This window comes from Protomyctophum parallelum (genome assembly GCF_964188405.1).
Source record: "Protomyctophum parallelum genome assembly, chromosome: 15".
NCBI lineage: Eukaryota > Metazoa > Chordata > Actinopteri > Myctophiformes > Myctophidae > Protomyctophum > Protomyctophum parallelum.
Window position 1 is genome coordinate 42261688 of NC_139710.1, and position 19554 is coordinate 42281241.

At 41.0% G+C, this 19554-nt stretch overlaps 1 protein-coding gene across 2 annotated transcripts in view; it reads right to left on the bottom strand.

The window, feature by feature from the left end:
• The window catches only part of fgfr1a (fibroblast growth factor receptor 1a), a 39223-nt gene extending 33227 nt beyond the window's left edge, over window positions 1-5996 (bottom strand). For both annotated transcript variants that reach the window (XM_083784848.1, XM_083784847.1), the window contains exon 1: window positions 5264-5996. The gene's annotated coding sequence lies outside the window, so the exon portion shown is untranslated. The remainder of the gene's footprint in view (window positions 1-5263) is intronic.
• Between the last annotated feature and the right edge of the window lie 13558 nt (window positions 5997-19554).

Here is a 19554-nt window from a genome sequence, read left to right on the forward strand (position 1 = left end):
AAAAAAACTTTGAAAGCTCCTTCAGTAAACACAAACTTTGATGTACTTAGGACAGTGAGAATGTATGACAACTAAAATAAACTTTGGGTCTACGCCATCAAGACATGCAAGCTTTTTGATTTCTCTGAGGAGCTAGTGGTTTCTGTGAGAGTCCTTCATTAAAACACTTATTGTGTTCTCTTAACAAACCAATTCAATTTCACTTTCCAAGAATGGGCCAGTGTTCCGGCAGCTGAGTTGGATCATGGGGTCCATGGGGATAAAGCAGCTTGGTCATCCCAGCCCTGTAAGCAGTGAGTCAGTGTTTGGGCAGGATCCAATAATCCACTTCTGCTGCCAGACAGAAGGAAGTCCAAAGAGCATGCAGCCGGCGACCACGTTCCCTGGGCTCTCATCACGACATGACCACTAAGACAACAGTCCATAATTGAGGGAGATGAAAACAGTGTCTTCAAGTGTGGGACACAGAATGCTCTGTCATGCTATGCTCACGTCGAAGCATTGGCTCAACCTGTGGCTTACTATACATGAGTCACATAGAATGCACTCATTGTGTGCTCACGGTGACTTCTGATCTGATTTTGGAGTCCTAGACCACCTATTACCGTTGTTTTGTCAAAAAGTGCAAAATATATAAAACAAAATAATAATAATATTTTACTTTTTAAATTAAATAAACCCTTTTGAAAATATTCTCCTATGGCCAAAATAGAGATTCCAGGTTTAAAGTGGTTTAAAAAAAGGCGCTCGGTAGTAGTGATGTTCACGACTGATTCGTTCTAAATTATTCGTGAAGACACTAGTTAACTTCTTGAAACTGTTACGTTCAGGCTTTCGTTCATGCTCCACGAGTCCACGGTCCCCCCGTTGTTCTTCCCACGACAGACAGAGAGCGGTGCTGTAGAGTTTTTCACTAGACCAGACATGCATGCATATTGCAATTTAAATTGAAATTAAGATACTTGGTTCCTTGACATATATAGTAGCCCATGAGCTCCACTGGGACCAGAAGAGATACATTGAATGTGGATGAAATTATTTGAATGGGTCATTGCCATGAACATGGACAAAATCATTCGAACACTGAAATGAAAGTTTTTTTCCCCTATCACTAGTGTACTGAAGTACCTGCCCACCACTGTGGAGTCTAAGGGTTTGAATCCACAGTGGTGTATCAAACTTTATTGAGTGTCTGTTTGGGTACAACAGCAGTGCCAACACGCAGAAATGTGTGTGTGGAGGAATTGATCGGCATAACGATAAATTGTGGAGAAAAAAGGGGCAAATTATTTTTTCTATTAACTTCTCTTGAACGTGCAAGCGGCAGTGTGCAGGTACAATCATTTCAGATTCTTCTCACTTGATATATATCAGCCAAACTAGCTCAAATAATATGTCCATTGACTACAACGGCGGATTTGATTGTGGTTAATACCACCACTCACGTTCTTCTTAAATGTTGTTCAAACATTGTTGTTACGGATGAATACACAAAGGAGGGAATATTCCCATTATCTAAATGGAGAGGAGCTGTAGTATGCTCCATTCACAACAGAAGATGTTCTGAATATTCAAATGCATTATTTTTTCAAACGTGAACAAACATCACAAAAACACATCCTATATAATTTGGTTTAGTCTAGTAATATATCGGTGGCATATGGATAGGATATCGGCTGATATTTCATTAAAAATGCAATTCCAATATTTGCTGTTAACTGTCATATATTCAAAGACAACTTTTCACTCCCATCAAGGGAGTGAAACAGGTCATCAGTTCTCACAGGTTAGGTCACTTTCAAAAGTAAATGCCAGTGATGTGAATAGGTTTTCAATGTAATGGCTCCCGGGACCCAGGGGTGGTCTTTTAGATGGGTCCCAGAGAAAGTCCTACTTCAATGACTTTAGAGTACAGTACTGAGTACAGTATTGCATCCCAGGACCCTCAGAGGGTGAGACAATGATTGCATCCTTTCTCAATTTAGTGAGTCTAAGGATGCATTCTTCAGTGATTTGCATCACTGAATAATGCGTATACATTGGAAAGTGGAAAATCATTTGCTCACATTTATACCACTTGTAAACATCAGAGCTAAATGCTTTGGGATTTTGATTTGTATTGGAAGCAAAACATTTTCAACTTGAGTTAGACCAATTATTGATGCAACCGGACAGTGCCTGCCCTGAATGCATTCAGATTTGCAAAGCTTGAGTCAGTAAGCAGTGAGTGGTTCTGTAAGGCTGCAGTCAATGTAATGGTGAAGGTAAAACTTCTCTAAATGTTTGAGAATTGGCTATATAGATCGATAGCAATAATTAAAGCTGCTATAAGCAATATGTAAATTTTTGACCTTTTCTCATTTTTAAAGGTCATTAGAATGTTGACATATTATTGCTTATAGCAGCTTTAAGTAGTATGCTTATTGATTTAAATAATAAAAATCACTACGTTATTATGCACTCTGGGTCTCCCAGTCTGTCATCATGAACTTTTGGCCGGGGATTAGAGCATCTCAGTTGGGACACAGGGGGCTTGGTAACTGGGGGAGATCACGGGACTGCCACAACAACAGTTACTGTTAAAAAAATTTTTTAACTAAGATATTCGATAGAAATTCATATTTTTTTAATGCCATATTTAGCAGGGGTTGATAATAAGGTCTCAGAGGCACTTGCCATCGGGTTAGTACAGGTCATGTTCTACTTGCCCAAAGTTCATGCCCACTAAATTGGCCATTATTTCTGGGGATGTGCGATAAAAATGCCTAACTTTTTATGCCAAATATGAATATGAGTGTGGTGGTACACACTATATTGTTTAAGTGTAGCAACAGTGAACAGCACATTATAGGTAAACGGTGCTCTTATTTTACATTCAACAGACCAGAAGACAGAGCACTCTGGCCACGTTCAGGTGTTTTAGACAGATATCTGGTGTTGTATTTATAGACGGTTGTGTCCACTCTCAAACGAGCACTTGCTCGGTCGGGCAACCTGAAAGCAAACTCCACCTGCCCCAAAGTTTTATTTACCTGCCAGGGGCAGGTGGCCGTGGGCAACCCTTAGTGTCAACATATGCATATTTAGCCATTAGGACTGCAAATATCCCATGCAAACTGCTAGCCGACTAAGCCTAGTAGCGAGTGCGAACTCAGAGAAAATGCCAATCAATTCGGTCCATACGCCCCGCCCTGTATCAGACTGTTTTCACTGAGACCACGTGATGTAAAGTATTTTCGGACCATGTCATAGATACCCAAAGAGATCAAACACCAGGGAAAAGCCTAGTTGTTTTTCTACGTTCTTTAGGGATCACATCATATCTGAAAGTCAGCCAAATCAGAGGGCTTAGATTAGTGGATATTTACATGGAAGACAGATACATCTACCTTCTGTCATCATACAATGACACCGGTTACTGGCTTACGCCAAAGTGTGGCCAGCCCCATAATTACTGTTCAATGGCATCCATGCATAAAATTCCTCAGCTCTCCGATTCTGTAGCCCAACCCCAGTCAATCCTGCATTCCCAGGAATAGGCCAGGCGGCTGGCGCACGGATACTGTTTTTGCCATGATGGTGCAATTCAGCACAAGTAACTCCATTTGACTATTCCCCCCAGGCTACTGTTTTCAGGAAAACTAAAAAAGCTCCAGGTTTTTCCTCATCAGAGTCAGTCTGTAGGTTTCCAATAGCATCATATGACGTCACATTAATGAAATTGAATGGCAGTATTGACTGAATGACATTGCATGTCAGTACTGCCAGAGTTTGACATTTTTTGGTATGGGGTGTCCCAATAATAATGAAACTTGAAACCCTGGCTGATAGTATACCAGTGATCAACTAATTTTCTCACACCAAATCAACTTTACATTACACATCAATTGAAAAACAACCTAACACCACCCTGTACAAATGTTACTGTAACGTCATGTTCCTTAAAGAGCTGTTTAGAATAATAACTAGCACACTTTTCTTTCTTTGATGAGTTGCACAACTCTAAAAAGCTTTAAAACCACCGGTCCAAACCTAATCATATGTCGACCAAACAGCATTCAGGCTCGGATATGAAGCATGGGACACCTTAGCCACGTCTTTCTCCATGGACTTACTGGATGTAGGTATGATTATACAAACAATCATTTCTGTGCCAGTTGAGCTGCCTAGAAAATTAAAGGGCAGAAGAATTCCACACTTCCCCATGGTGGCCCTTTCCTCAACTATCTATTTTCTCCATATCATTTTAAAATATTTGAAACAAAACAGAAGTCCACACATCATTTCACTGAAGCCAGGCTTAGTGATTTGTGCCATTTGAGTATCTAAAAAAGCATAACACTGAATTCCCTGAATGTATCCAGCTTGTATCAAATGATATTGTGTTAGCGTTCATTTAGTTTCACACTATCGCCTAGGCTCAGGAAAACAAAGAAGCAGAGTTTTGTCAGACCATCTGTCTACTACTGACATGACTGGCATCACTTGACAAAGACCCTAAGGGTGAAATTGAAAACACATATCATGACAATGCTTCAAAACTCAAGCCCCATGAAGAGGTTCACAAAAGAGCAATTCCAGAGTGTGCATTTACAGGCAATTAATTAGGCCTAAAACCTATAGTTTATGGTGGTGGTTGTTGTTCTAGTTTGCTCTCAATGCATACTGAGAGCTACTCAAACACAACTGATTCTACTATAACTCTGTTACGTGCATTCTCCTTTGAGCAATGTGTTGTGGATGTCTTTGGGTGTTTTTCAATGATAATGCAGCCCATCCAAAAAGGGATGAGTAGCCTAGTATTCATTACAGTAACTTACCTAACCTCTCTAGCAGGCTACTGCTATTACTTGAAATATAAAACTATTAACCTAAAGAAAGGGCTTTCCTGTGTGTTTGGAGTGCTCAGTTTGGGCCTAGCATGCAGCCCCCCAGCGTGGGGATTGAGGTGTTAATACAGCAGTAACAGCACAGCAAGACAGCAGACTATTTTATTTTTTAATAAATAAACAGTATAACAAAAAATGTTTTCAAGTCTCTCAAGTTTGAGGACTGCAATTATATTTTGGGGTGTTGCTGAAATCAAATAAATGACAATTAAATTAAATAAAAGTGTACATTCTTTCGTTTTTCTCAAGAGAACCAGAAGCTTATCTAAAAGTAAAACACATAGAAATATTTATAATAATAGGATCATCCACTATACAGACACACGGTAGACACAATCATGAAATGAACACAATCAAGTGCATAAAAAACTCACCTTATTGGCGGGGGGCTGTAGAACAGCCAGTGTAGAACAGCTACGTTGACCAGCCGGGGGACAACTGGCAGACTGAGATTTAATGTTGAAAACTTTCCCCTCCAAGAAGAAAACCAACTGCTATATCCACACTGGATCGCGTGTTCCGTGAACGTAGAGTAGCGTAACTACTCAAAACCAGCAACTTTTTGCAAGTTTGACCATGTTTTTACCAACTTCTCTTGAAGTACAAACAACGCACGCATCAAAAGAATGTGTGCTCCTCCACGCTCCGTAAAACCCAAGGATTTAGCGGAGGGGGTGAAACGAAATGTAAAGATATATGCGCTCTGAAATGAAATGGTGGCGTTTTATGGAACCGCGTTGTTTTCCCTTTAAGATCGAATCCGTGCCTTAGTTAAAACCGTGGAAAAATCCAAGTAATGACTACTACTAGACCCCGCGAGTCAAGCGAGGGCAGCCGTAGCGGTTGTTGATCCGAAACAGTTTCGCTCACGGTAGAAAAAGTCCATTCGCCGCCGAAAAACTATATACTAAAGTTGATCAACTTCCCTTAACACAAAACGCCGATACATAGGTGCGACTTCCTTTGGCTGAAAGAAGATTACATCTACAAATCCAAACTATTTTGGTCATTCCGGTGCAAAACAGTGCAGCACAGCAGCGCTACGCGATTCCGGACTCTCCGTTTTCAGTGTCGGTATACTATACGCGCATCCTCCCCTGTGTGAAAGAAACCTGGCTCCCCCTGCCATCCGCATCACCTCTCTACTCTCTACCCGTCCCGAAAAGTGACCGCTTTGCATTGTGGGGTTTGTAGTTTAGTTCTGCGTAGCCTAAAACGATGCTTTGGGTTGCTTGCCATAAAGTTGCCAAATTGCCAATAGGTGTATAAGACAGTATCAATCTGTTCATTTTAGACACTATAAATTGTGTCTAAAAAAATATATATATATATATTAAACATTTGGCTACATCTAAATATAAATTCACCAAGTCTCTGTGTGTACGTCTGTAATCCACGTAGGCCTAACTCGAGAACCGTTCGCCCCACAACTTTAAATTCGACACATGCGTTCCACACCACCACAGGGAGTGCAGTGTCTGGTGTCGAGTCGGTCGGACAACGGTTGTCCAGAACCGCCCCAAAAAGTCCTCTGCCCGGGCTCTGGACCGGGCCCCTGCCCAGGGTCTATATTTGGAGCTGGCCTGTTCTGACCTCACAACACTATATCTGGGCATGCCTGACACAGAACTCCATAAGCTGGCCTGTTCTGACATCCCAACACTCCATATTTGGGCATGGCTATTGGCTGACACAGAACTCCATAAAAGGGACACAGAGACACACATACAGAAATCTGACATCATTCTGACGTCGGGCATAAAAGGGACACAGACATAATATCTGGGTGGGACATGCATTTCCAACTTGCATCATTCCAAGTAGGCCAGTGCCCAACGGGCACCGCCGTAGAGGTCCCACAGGCACCTCTTTAGTTGAATATAAATTAAGATCATCAACACTAACGCCACCTGACCTGTGTTAAAGTCAACTTTGTTCATTACGAAACGTATAGGCCTATCTCTCATTTTGAATACCAGACGACTCGCCCCTTTACTCACCCGAGTAATGGCCGCGAGATGTGTTAATGCAGTTAACAGTTCATTTAGTATTTCCCTCCCTCTCTGAAATTATTTTGTATACAGATTTATTTGATTGTATAGTAGTCGATCTCTATACTCTGTAAAATTAAGAAAGAATAACATGAGACAGAGACGGTGAGTCGGTGACTGCTTAATTAAGTTAATTTAGGACCTTCTAGCAGTTAATTTCGTGTTATTAAACTCATTTCTTCCATGTAGCCCATGTTTTGTAATGGCAACATCATGCTATATGCCCGTGGATATACAGAGTGAACTTAATATGATAATCACCAACATGAATTATGTTTGTTATTTATATTTACGGCTGTGTAGAGTAGTGGGGCGAGATGGAATATAGGGGCGACCGTACCTGTTACCCTCACTTTTATATAGGGGCCTGGCCTAAGTAATGTTATAGCCTTTGACAGTTTTGCAGATAGGTCTAAAACAAAGAGTTCAGTGCAGATGTCAATGTTAAGACAAAAGACATGGCTCTTCTTTTAATTCAGCACCTGGGACAAAGGACTCTTGTAGTTGTAATATTGTCAAATAGATAACTTGAGTGAAAATGAGATTTCCTTCATGGCCTCAAAGGAGGGGTTCATCGAAGTCAAAGAACAAAGACAGTTTAGTTGTTTGCTGTGCAAACAGCAGGGGTGTGGGATTTTATCCCTCTGGGGCAAAAACTTTCAAAGTGGCTAAACATTGTAGGCCTTAAATGGGATATGATGGGATATCATGTATCATAAATATGTTTTTCTTAGATTTTTGTACCAAAAAAAGGGGGAAAAAAGCATTTCAATTTTTCAGTACTACTACTTTTACTTGTAGGCTAGGATATACACTAAATCTCTGATATTGTACTTTTACTCCACTACAATTATTTTAAAACTTTAGTTAGTTACATACGATACATACAATTTAAGCCGTAGCCCTATAGTCATACTTTGGCTATTTGAAAATAGCTGATCTACAAGCTCACAACACACTGTGATGTGTTGTGAGCTTGTAGATCAGCTATTTTCAAAAGATTAGTATACCGGTACATATAGAAATTGTGAAATGGGACATTCTGCACAATGAGTACTTTTACTGTAGGTACTTTAAGCAGCCTATATTTTGATGCCAACACTTTAGTACTTTACTCAAGTAAAACTTTAAGACTTTTACTTGCAAAACCACTTTTCAATCCTTAAACATAGGTATTACCATGAGTGCACTGACTAAACCAACATTGAAGTTGCATGGTGTCAAATCTGGCCTATCACAATCTGTGGCCCAGTTGACACTGGAGAACAGTTGTCGGTGTCAGATGTTAGAAGCCACATCAGTGTAAACACCAAGACTGTTTCAATTAGCTCAAGAGGTCAATCTCTGCACAATGACATTAACATACAGTGTGTATGTATCAAATTATTTCAGTCATAATACAAAGTATACATTTTAATCAACTTCTTGTCTTGTCCATTACATTTTTATTTGGATACGATTAAGATCATATTGTTGCTGTCAGGCAGAAGCCTTGTATCTCCAAATTTCAGCCATTTTTCCCATAAGGATTCACAAAATATTTATATGAATTATTGTATGGTGAATCATGTCCATAAAACCTGTAATTATGTGAATAAAACAAAAACAAAGGGTAGGCCTATTTAATAAATTATATAACAGGCTTGAAATAATTTATATCAATATCTTTGTAAATCTCTACGGGAAAAATGAATGGCCAATTTTTCAGTGGAGCCAGACCACTGCCATGTTGCATAAAACTAGTGAAAATAGTAGATCTACAAGCTCACAAAGTGTTGCGGTGCATTGTGAGCATGTACGTAGATCGGCTATTTTCACTATTTTTAAATGTTTTAAAAATAATAATAAAAAGGAACTGGTTTGGATATAAAAGGTTTCCATCCGACAGCAATGATATGCACTGGCAATGTTTCAAAGAGTAATCACTTAAAATGCATCTGCCAACTCAGCATGAACATGTCTGATCAAACACATCGTTTACTTTGTATCTGAACTCATATGTCTTTGCTTTAATGTCACCATAACACATGATTGATGAGTGAAGATGCAAAGTCACACATGAACCCCAGCTTGGCATCTCCATCATTAAAGAAGTTGGAATTCAGACATTAATGTTTTAGACATTAATGTTTCAACATCTGTTTATCTTTGCTTACGATTATAATGTTCAGAGTAAGCCTGGATGGATATTCCTCAGAAATAGGTTACGACAATTTGACTCAAATAATACATTTAATTTGTCAGTGTACATTTGTGTGCGTGCGTGCTACTTATATATAGACTTATATATAACAATGCAAGTTGTTCCATTTATTCTGACTATGTGGCACAAACGTGATGCAAATCTCTGCCAATCAGTTAAAGATGGAGTGCCACAATTTTTGTATTTTTCCAGTTTTTCATGTGTCTATGAGGTGACAGTACTTCATTAGACACCCTGGAGTCGTTTTATGTGCAATGATGTATTCCCTTTGTATTTAGGGTTTCTTCCTGGGGGCTGAACCCTTGACAGTCAAACCAGTGCCAATGAAAAAAAACAGTAATATAGTGACATCAGATTATCAGCCCCTCCCCTAACCCCTCCCCCTTTAGCATACAACTACAGCTGTGGGTGCGGCTTAAGTTCAGGTGGATCACCACCCACCAGGCAAACCAGGCAGGCATACAGTACTTGTGGTCCAAGGTGTGTCCACATAAAAACGACATTTTAACAAATACTGTACACTTTTTTGTTAAACTTCTTCCTCCTTATATAACAATAAGACCTGATGATCATGTTTTAGGGTGGGAAAAAAATCATGGCACTCCCTCTCTCATTAGCAGGCAACAGTGCAGCACTGTCTCTCTCTCTCAGTTTCTGGCACAACAGCGCCCCTACTGGTACTCATAGTCATACTGGTGCTCATTAACGTCACAGTCACATACATAGGTGAACCAAAACATAGGTGAACACGGACATTGCTGTTCCTTGGACCACTCAAAAAACAGTCGAAGGAGGCACGCCATGTTTTCTCGGTTCTCAGAAACTGTTGAGGCGAATTTCCATTCGGCTCTGTACACCTCAGGGTCATATGAGACATACATGCCAAGTTTGAGGCCAAACGAAATGTGTGTGACAGACAGAGATCCTGTGAAATATAGTATAATAATATAGAAGACTATTGTTGTTCTTGTTATAATCAACATGTGATAAACTCACAACATTAGCACCATGTGGCAGCTACAATGATCTGTTGTTAGCTTGGGGGAAGGCAATAAACACCACAAGGGGCTGGCATTAAACATAACAAAAAAATAATATAACACCTAGGCTAAATAATGCAGACAAGAATAGAATATCAACAAAAAACAGCAGACATCAGTGTCTACAAAAGAAAACAGATTAAGAAAATTAACACAGTCCTACAATTATATAAACATACATAACACTGGCAATTAGCTCTGTCTGATTCTTGCACAATTCCCAGAAGGCACACAATTTGGTGAGGATAGTCCCTGCCTACCTGCTAGTTGTGAGGAAACTTCTGGAAAAGATGGATCCTTTATTCAGGTCTGAGGAAGAGCTTTGGCTTGAAACGTTACCACTGAAGTAAAGATATATCTGGGAGAAGAAATGGTACACAAACTCTACAAATGGTCTCCTACAGTAAGTGGGTGGGTCTCGCAAACGTGTTATTTTTTACTGGTGCTAGATCCCGCAAGAGTACGTTGCTAGGACAGAGAAAGGTCGATAATAAAGATGATTTTCTCCTGATTTGTATATTGTGTGGCTTGTACAGTAGCTTGTGGCGTCCAATTTGGTCAAATATTTAGTTAAGACAGTGACCATGGGGCTAAAGAATCGTTCACCACTAGGGAGGTCCAACAGTGGACTGGGCCTGGGGAAGTGGAGAAGGAACGTGTTCATTTGGGCAGTGGTTCCCAAACGTTTTCGTGTCAAGGACCCCCAAATTGACACTAATTAGCCCGCGGACCCCCATTTGAAAAGATATTCCAGGGACCCCATAAAAGAAGATTTTTGCGGCTCTAGCAGTGATTCTCAACCCGTTTCGTTTCAAGGACCTGCAGTTTGACATGCATTAGTCTACGGACCCCCATTTAATGGCATTTCTATCTCTGAGACCCCAATATATATTGTAAAATCAAAGTTAGTTTAACTCTGAGTTACAGACCCATAAGGGTCCATTTGGTTCCTAACTATCATTTAGCTGGGGAACCCCTGGAACTCCCTCAAGGACCCCTAGGGGTCCCTGGACCCTTGGGAACCACTGCATTAGGGACCATGGTGAGGGCATTGCCTTTGTCAGTGCATCACGGACTATATTAAGTTCTGTGAGAAGATCGGCCCTTCTTAGCAGCAACAGGCCCATTCAGCGTCCAGTCAGTGGCACTATACAGTTGCAGCAGGCCCACGCACACCGTCCTCCTCACATCAGCAAGAACCCCCACAGTGGTACTGTAGCAACATTAGTACATTAAGTGGCAATAGCCCCTGGCCCAGGCGACACCTCGCAACTGTGGCCTAGTTGGATGCCAGCATGCATGGGAAAGTAAGCCGATGGGAAAGATGCAAATAGGTGCAAGAGATTTGACACTATTAGGAACATAATGTTGGTCCCTCTCAATTCTGCAATTCTGGCATCTGCCACACTCATTAGTCTCATACATTGAGAAAGAAAACGTGGGTACAATTGTATTGGCAGAAAGCGCAAGTTAGCCACATAAAACCAGCATTCTAAAACAGTTGGTTTCTTATTAGACCGCGCACTAAATGTCACGATAATCTACACCATAACTCAGTTTATATCAATCACAGGTACATTACAGTGATCCAGCATATTTGTAGCTGAACTAGGGAAGAGAAGCGCTTGATTTCCTTACAAGTTACAAACCCTGGCCATGCAGGCTTCTAAGCACCGCCCGCACTCATAGGACTGAGTGGCTCCGGGCAGGCTTGTAAAGACGGCAAGCACCTCCTATTCCCCCTTGAATAGCTGACCTAAAACTAAAATGGATACCCTGCCTAGAGAGGAGAGGACCTAGAGCCACTACAACCTTGGCTCAATGGCCTCCACCATGAACTCATCTTTACCTGTGTTGGGAAACAGTGCAGTTAAGAAGAGCAGGGAAAGAGCCATGTCAGGCAAACAGGCCAGTAGACAGGCCCCAGGGCCGCCCATTATTCACTTTTATAGAGAGCAAACAATCTCACAGCTGTTGCATTGCGTTTTACCTCAAGGCAAATGGAACAGAATTTTCTGATGAACCCAATGGCTCTTCCTGCCCCAATAATATTAGCCATAATATAAAAACAAGACTGGATCTTGGCTTGTCTTTACAAGTTTACAGGGTGATTTTGCCACATCCAGATTAGATTAATGTCATGCCTGCAGTGCAGTCACAGGTGTCAAGTTTTTCTAGCCCTGGTACTGAGACAAGGTTACCCGCTGAATTTGTTTCGGTTAACAGAATGTTGACTTGTAGTTGTAGAATAGATTGTAAGAGTCAGTGAATTTGATGAAGGTATGCCAAAAATAAACGAGTCATCTTTGCTATAGGCAGCTAAAAGTGAATACCACATCTTACCATTTCATAACAAAACCTGGATCAGTACATACAGTAATCTTTGATGCCGTCAAACCACATATTTTATAGATGAGTTTTGTGTTACCAGTTATTTTGGTTTCCTCAACAAAGAGGCTGCTGGAGCTATATCCATAAGGAAATTTATTAAATTATGTGACAGGGACATGAAAGACATTCTGCTATTCATAACATGTGCTCATAATATTTCTTCTTCTTTGATTTATTTTTAAAGTCTTCTGATGAGGGGACATGATTGATGTAGTGTGTCAAATTGAAAAAGCGTGTGCTTAAAATGCTGTAAACTTCCATTCCAATGTGATCACAGATAGATTTAAAGTTAGAGACATTATCACCACATTAAAATGAGTATGCCTTGCTATGTTTAACGATAGTCTTAGTTTGACTATATATAACAACACAGAAGGGACACATGTGCATTTGCTTGCACATGAGAATGATGAGGTAAGAAGAAAATAAACTAGACTGAGCAAAGGGACTTTGAATGGGAAAATATTTTCTGGTGGCATTATACCATTACCAGGGCGATGTGAAAAATCCAAGGAGTGTGCGTGCAAAGTTTCATGCCGATCAGTCCAACGGTGCCGGAGATTAGCGTGCGCACGCATGCACGCACGGTCAGACAGAGGCAAAAACATGGCCATGGCCTTCAGCCTGGCTGGCAGAGACAGTAACCATTAATCAATCTCTGTGATGTCCACATGCCATGGTCATTCAAGAAGCATACGGGCTAAATTCCTTAGGGATTCACTTTTCACCAAAAGGAGATTTACCATGCAGGCACAATAAATGAACATGTGTTGAACATGTTTTAACCACTTAAACAGCAATACGCAATTGACCAGCGGTGTTAGGATCTACTACTAAATTATGGCATGTTGTGAGCTTGTAGATCTGCTACTTTTTCTAAATGTTTAATCTACAATGAAATAAGCATTACATTTATTTAAAAAAAAAAACTCTTTATTTGAACAGTTTGTTCAAAAGGGACAAATTTACATGATTCGTGACAGGGTTATTCTTCCACATCAGTTGAACCAGGAGACAAAAGCACAGCCTAGGCCCACAGTCTGTTTTAAGTTGAGGTGGGGCATTTCTTATCACTCCTCTTCCTTTCAATGTAAGGAAATGTGCCGGACATTGTTAAAGCCTGGGCTACCTTATGCAAAAGCAAACTGAAGGGACACAAACCCACACATCAGCATGGGACAAACAGCGAGTCATGCAATGCTGAGATGGAACAATATAGGACCCAGGCATGCTTTGCATAATTTCCCTAGCAGCTTCTTCACAGCCAAAAGTGGAGTTTTATTGTCCCTTCCCTCACTGTTTGCATTCCATTGTTAGTGGGCAAGTACAAATATCCTTCTTTATTCAGGAAAAAGAAGAAGAAAAAAAACTTCCACTAAACTACAATGACTGAACCCCCCGTCCTTCTCCATCCATCAGCATTGCTACTAACGGCTACACAAGGCCTCGCAGCAATCACTACCCCCACCCTAGTCTTTGACATAACGCTGTTGTGGCTTTCCGGGCCTTTATGCTGGCTGTTGTCTGAGGCAGATTGAAGACCCTTTTGTGTGCGTCAGACCCCAGTCCTGTGAGGCCTGGAGGAACCTGCTGAGCTCTGAGTGGAGAAACAGGAATGCGCATATGAATGGGCTAGTGTGTTCTGGGCACCTGCTGATAGAGGGCCGGTATGCCTCGATGAGTCTCGGTTCATCAGCGTAATCATCTTGTTCAATTACACGTGTAGCGTGCCGCTGTGTCCCCCTGTCATTTACACTGAATGAGAGGGTCCGTTGTTTCTGTTGTTGTCAATGTTGCACGGTGACAGTTTGAAGCAACTATCAATGGACGTGGCAGGAAAGAAAGCCAGTGAGCTCCATTGTTTTACCAGTGAATGATTAATAACAGACAAGATGCAGCTATTTTGTTGTCATTCTATTGTATTCTAACCACATTGCCTCATGAATGATTAGAGGGGAAGGGGGATTGTAGTGCATATCTCCCTGCATGTGGAATCTAAAGGTGAAACAGGGGGAAAAGGTTTGCTCAACAAGTCCTTACATCCAGCATAATTGACTACACATGTAATTTGTCTATTTACTGCCTATCATTTCTGACAATATTATGTAGTTGAACGAAAGCCAGTCATTCAGCTGCAGTCCAAAGATATCAGACTGTTCCCGTGCATTAAGTGCCAAACTAGTGCCGAATCAGTTAGGTCACTCTGATTGTGTCAGAAAATGACAATTGGAAATCCTTGATGTTATTCAGAATATTTTATTTATGTTTGCGTATGTGTCCTGTCCTTACACTACTATGGTGTCAGAAACATATTTCACTGTACTGCATTTTCCAACACATTTATGTCAACATCAGAACAGGCTTGAACATGTCCTTGTGCATAATGTATTCAGCATCAAAGTTCAAGCTTTTTTCTGACTTTCTGGCTTTAGCATCAGTAGCATGTGGATTTAGTAGTTTGTGTGTGGGATCTGGGATATTCAGACTAATAAAGTATATTAAAGGCCAGCCGATGTTAGTGGCTCACTCACCATCAAGTGGATTTGGTTTTGTTATCCTCAGAGAATTCAACCCCCATATCCCAGTACACAAAAACATCACAATATACAAGATATTGTACAGGTGTACAAGTATAAACTTAAATATAAATACAAGGAGGCCCTGATGAGAGAAAGGTTACAAAAAGAAAGAGACTGAGACAACCCTTCATTAAGACCGTCTGGATGCATTGTCGTCATGTAGAAAACCATTTACATTCAGATGCAAGTAATTAACATCACCCCCTCTAAATGTTTTAGAGATCTGTTGAATAACAAAACGAAAAGAGTGTTGAGAGAGACAGGATGACTGGCTTCATGGAAGTGTCTACCAATAGACACTTTTCATGTTGAGGCATGTCTTACAGACCTGTTAGTCTTTCTTATACTGCATATTGCAGCCAACCTGAGAGAAGCTGAGAAGGTATGAGAGAAGTGATATGACAGGTGAAAGCATTTGTTCTATGCAGTACAGTTGCAACAAAGAAAGAATAAAGTCCTCCTGTCCAAACGCCTCTAGACAGAAACAGATTGGATGGAGATTTCAGCATCAGCATATACAAGAAAGCCACAAACCTTCCTAGGTCTGTAGTGAGAAAAGAGAGGAGAATCAGAGAACAATATTTTACAGATAGGATCTAAAGATATAAATAGAATATAGTAGTTTTCTAATGACTACTCAAAACACATTTCCAAGCCTCTGTTCAGAATCCTTCAAAGTGGTACAAAAAGAAAGGTAGGGTGTGAACTTGCAAGCTGTACAACATTTTTTATAGGCTATTACAATAAACTGTATACATGTATTCATGAGATTATTGGTGGCACTCTGTTCCTCCCATTTGCCTCATTCCCATTGACCATATGCACACCGTGGCCATCTTGCCAGCAAGGTGGTAACTAGCTGCAATTTCCCATTGACAGCCCATACATCCAAACAGAAAAGTCCTATCTGATTGTATTAAACCACTCACCAATATTGCAGCTGAAAATAAATAATCTAAAAGAGCCTCAACAATTCTGTCAGTGTGCAGGCTTTTTCTATTTACATATACTGGACTATGCTGGCCTCTTGACGCCTTGTGCCAAGACTAAGAGTGCAATTTATTTATTGGGTATGTCTATATTTAACATTTACATGTTGTCTATATTACTTTTCCACCAAACAGTTATTAGTCTACATGAGAAGATTCAGAATACCGTAAACCAAGGGTTGTTGGCATGTAGAACAAAATTATAATATTCAGAATATCCCATGAACAGATTAGCACAACCAGGACTAAAAAAGAACACGCGCACACACACACACACACCCCCCATCATCGGCGGTCACTCTTATCCGAGTATGACTGGCGTCCTTCTTGGTCCTTGTGGGTCGTCAGTTGGCGATGGAGGCCGATTCTGGACAATTACAATTTAGGCATTTAGCAGACGCTCTTAATCCAGAGCCGATTACTCTGGTGCAGTATGGACAGGGGAATGTAGTGGTGGGTTTGGACCGGTTTATTGGATGCTCTCTCCTTTCTGAGTCTGCACTTGTCCTGTGCAGCATGGCGGAGGTCATCATCATATTTTGCAGCACCCTCACAGACAAGGTTTCTCCAGGTCGTCCTGTCTGTTGCCTAGTCTTCCCAAGCTTTTAGGTCAATGTGGCACTTCTTTAGGTTTGTTTTAATGTTGTCCTTAAACCTCTTCTTTTGACCTCCCGGAGCCCGTTTCCCTTTAACAAGCTGGGAGTACAGGACTTGTTTTGGGAGGCGAGAGTCAGGCATGCGGACAACATGGCCAGTCCATCTGAGCTGGTTTTGGGCAATGGTGGCAGTGATGGTGAGAACGTTTGCCTCCTCCAGGACGCTGGTGTTGGTGCGCCGATCCTCTCAGCTAATCCTAAGGATTTTCCGGAGACACCTCTGATGGTACGTCTCAAGTGCTACATGAGAAGATTCATAATACCGTAAACCAAGGGTTGTTGGCATGTAGAACACAATTATAATATTCAGAATATCCCATGAACAGATTAGCACAACCAGGACTAAATAAGAACACGCAGGGTAAGGAAAGGAAAGGTACTATGTTTACCCAGGGTAACTGGGCTAAGCTCAATAACTTGTTTACAGCCAGGCCCTGCTCATAGAACATTTCATGGTAGAGGTTCAATGCCTTGTCTAAGGGCACTTCAGCGGTGGTAATTTTAACGTGCCGGTCCGGGGATATGAACTAGCGACCTTCCGATATCAAGAACGCTCCGCAAACCGTTCGGCCACCACTGCCTCGCACGCACGAACGCACGCACGCACGCACGCACGCACACACACACACACACACACACACACACACACACACACACACACACACACACACACACACACACACACACACACACACACACACACACACACACACACACACACACACACACACACACACACACACACACACACACACTCTATTTCTCGTTGATGGGTAAAAGGAGCACTAACGAGTGCTCTAGACTAGAGTGGACAAGATAGTTCAGATGAAGTGGCTCAAATATTAGTTAGTTAAACAATTAATAAAATGCCATCTTTCAAATAAGAAGTTGCACAACACTAGCGTGCAAACATCTGTTCATAGATAAAGGTTCCTACAGACTATCATTACTTCCTGCAAAAAAGATGACAACTTTATCTTGGGTATAACATCATCCACCACCGTTGCTATGTATGTAGCTCGTCGCCACTTCCATAAACTCGTTGACATAATTAGGGGAGATCTGTTGAAACGCTAAAATAGAGCTTGGGTGGCACAGGGGTTAAGTATACCTGACCACCCCATATTAGAATTTCCACCGAATTTGGTACAACCTGTCTCAGGAGTCATGTGACAATGACCATCAAACAGGGTTTTGATACTCTCCTTTCCTGTATTTCGATTTCTTACAAAAGAAAAAAACGGCATATATCATGAATGCAACATCCAATCATACCCAAATAGGAATCACATGAGAGCACACCTCCAAAAGTGTTTCGCCATCTGTTGTACAAACTCAATAACCCCCGCAGCTTCTTCTTCGACACAGCCCAGGGTAGGCGAGCAGGCCTGGTGGAGATCTGGGCTCCAAGGAGCACACTTTTATAGTTTGAACCTTGTTGCACGTCATGATAGTGTGCTCAACATAATATGTTGAATATGTCATATTTAAGGTGACACTAGTATAGTATAATAATAATCAGTTATGAGTGATGTGATGAAGTATAATATAGGCTTAAAGGTAGAGCAACAGTATAATGGACAACTTCAGATACATATATACAAATTAGTCCAGATCTAGAAAACAATATCAGTTGCTTTAAAAAAAATCACACCTGTGTGAACCGAGTGGTGCAACTCCCCTCTCTCTCTCCCCCCCCCCCCCCCCCCCCCTCTCTCTCATTAGCAGGCAACAGTCTGTCAGCACTGTCTCTCTCTGTTTCTGCATGGCACAACAGCGCCCCTACTGGTACTCATACTGGTGTTCATTAACACATACATACATAGGTGAACAGGTGTACACGGACATTGCTGGTTGTAGGAGTGGTTGCACCACTCAAAAAGGGGGGGGGAAATAAAAATAAAATAAATAGTGTATTGAATGGGTATAATATTGGCCTATAAATGGTGTAAATGTCTCACATTCAAAACCAGATTATTTACAATGCTCTGGAAACCTATCTCTGTGAAATAAATTGCTATTATAAGTATCCTTGTATTGTTTATGCAGAGCTTGGGTGAGGTTACCAGGGTGGACTTCTTCCACTCCTGACATCACACAACCTAATTTCTAAATCTTTGGGCAGGCGGATATAGCTGTTTTAACATTGATTTCCTAAATGTTTATTTATTTGCCAAGTTATAAAATTGTTAGCCTATGTTTTTCACTTTATTTGAATTTCCAGCATCTGTTGCCCTGTCTCTAAGAATGATGTGGATGTGGATAAGTAATACATAATTTATATTTATCATATTCTTACATGGAACTAGATCAGAAAGATTAAATAACTGTCCTCTAGTTCTAACTGATGCTTTGTTAGAGGTTGTTTGTCTCGCCATGCTTTTGAGAATATTCTCCATAATCAACATGGACATGGGGTAGCACCATTTCTTTTCTTTAAAGATATTTTTGGGGCTTTTCTGCTTTTATTGATAGGATATAGTGGAGACTGGAGAGAGACAGAAAACAGGGACAGAGAGATAGGGAATGACACACAGCAAAGGTTGCCGGGATCGGGACTCGAATATAGTATAGTATATGTGGTATAATGCGTCTGGACCGATAGGCCAGCGGGCGCCCCAAGCTCGATATATATATATATTTTTTTACTTTTAAAAGAGGGAGGGAGGTTTGGTCCTACATGTAGCTACAGAAACACAAAATATCAATTTAATCCTATTGCCAAGTCCAGGTGGCAGGATTGGTCCGTTTCCTGA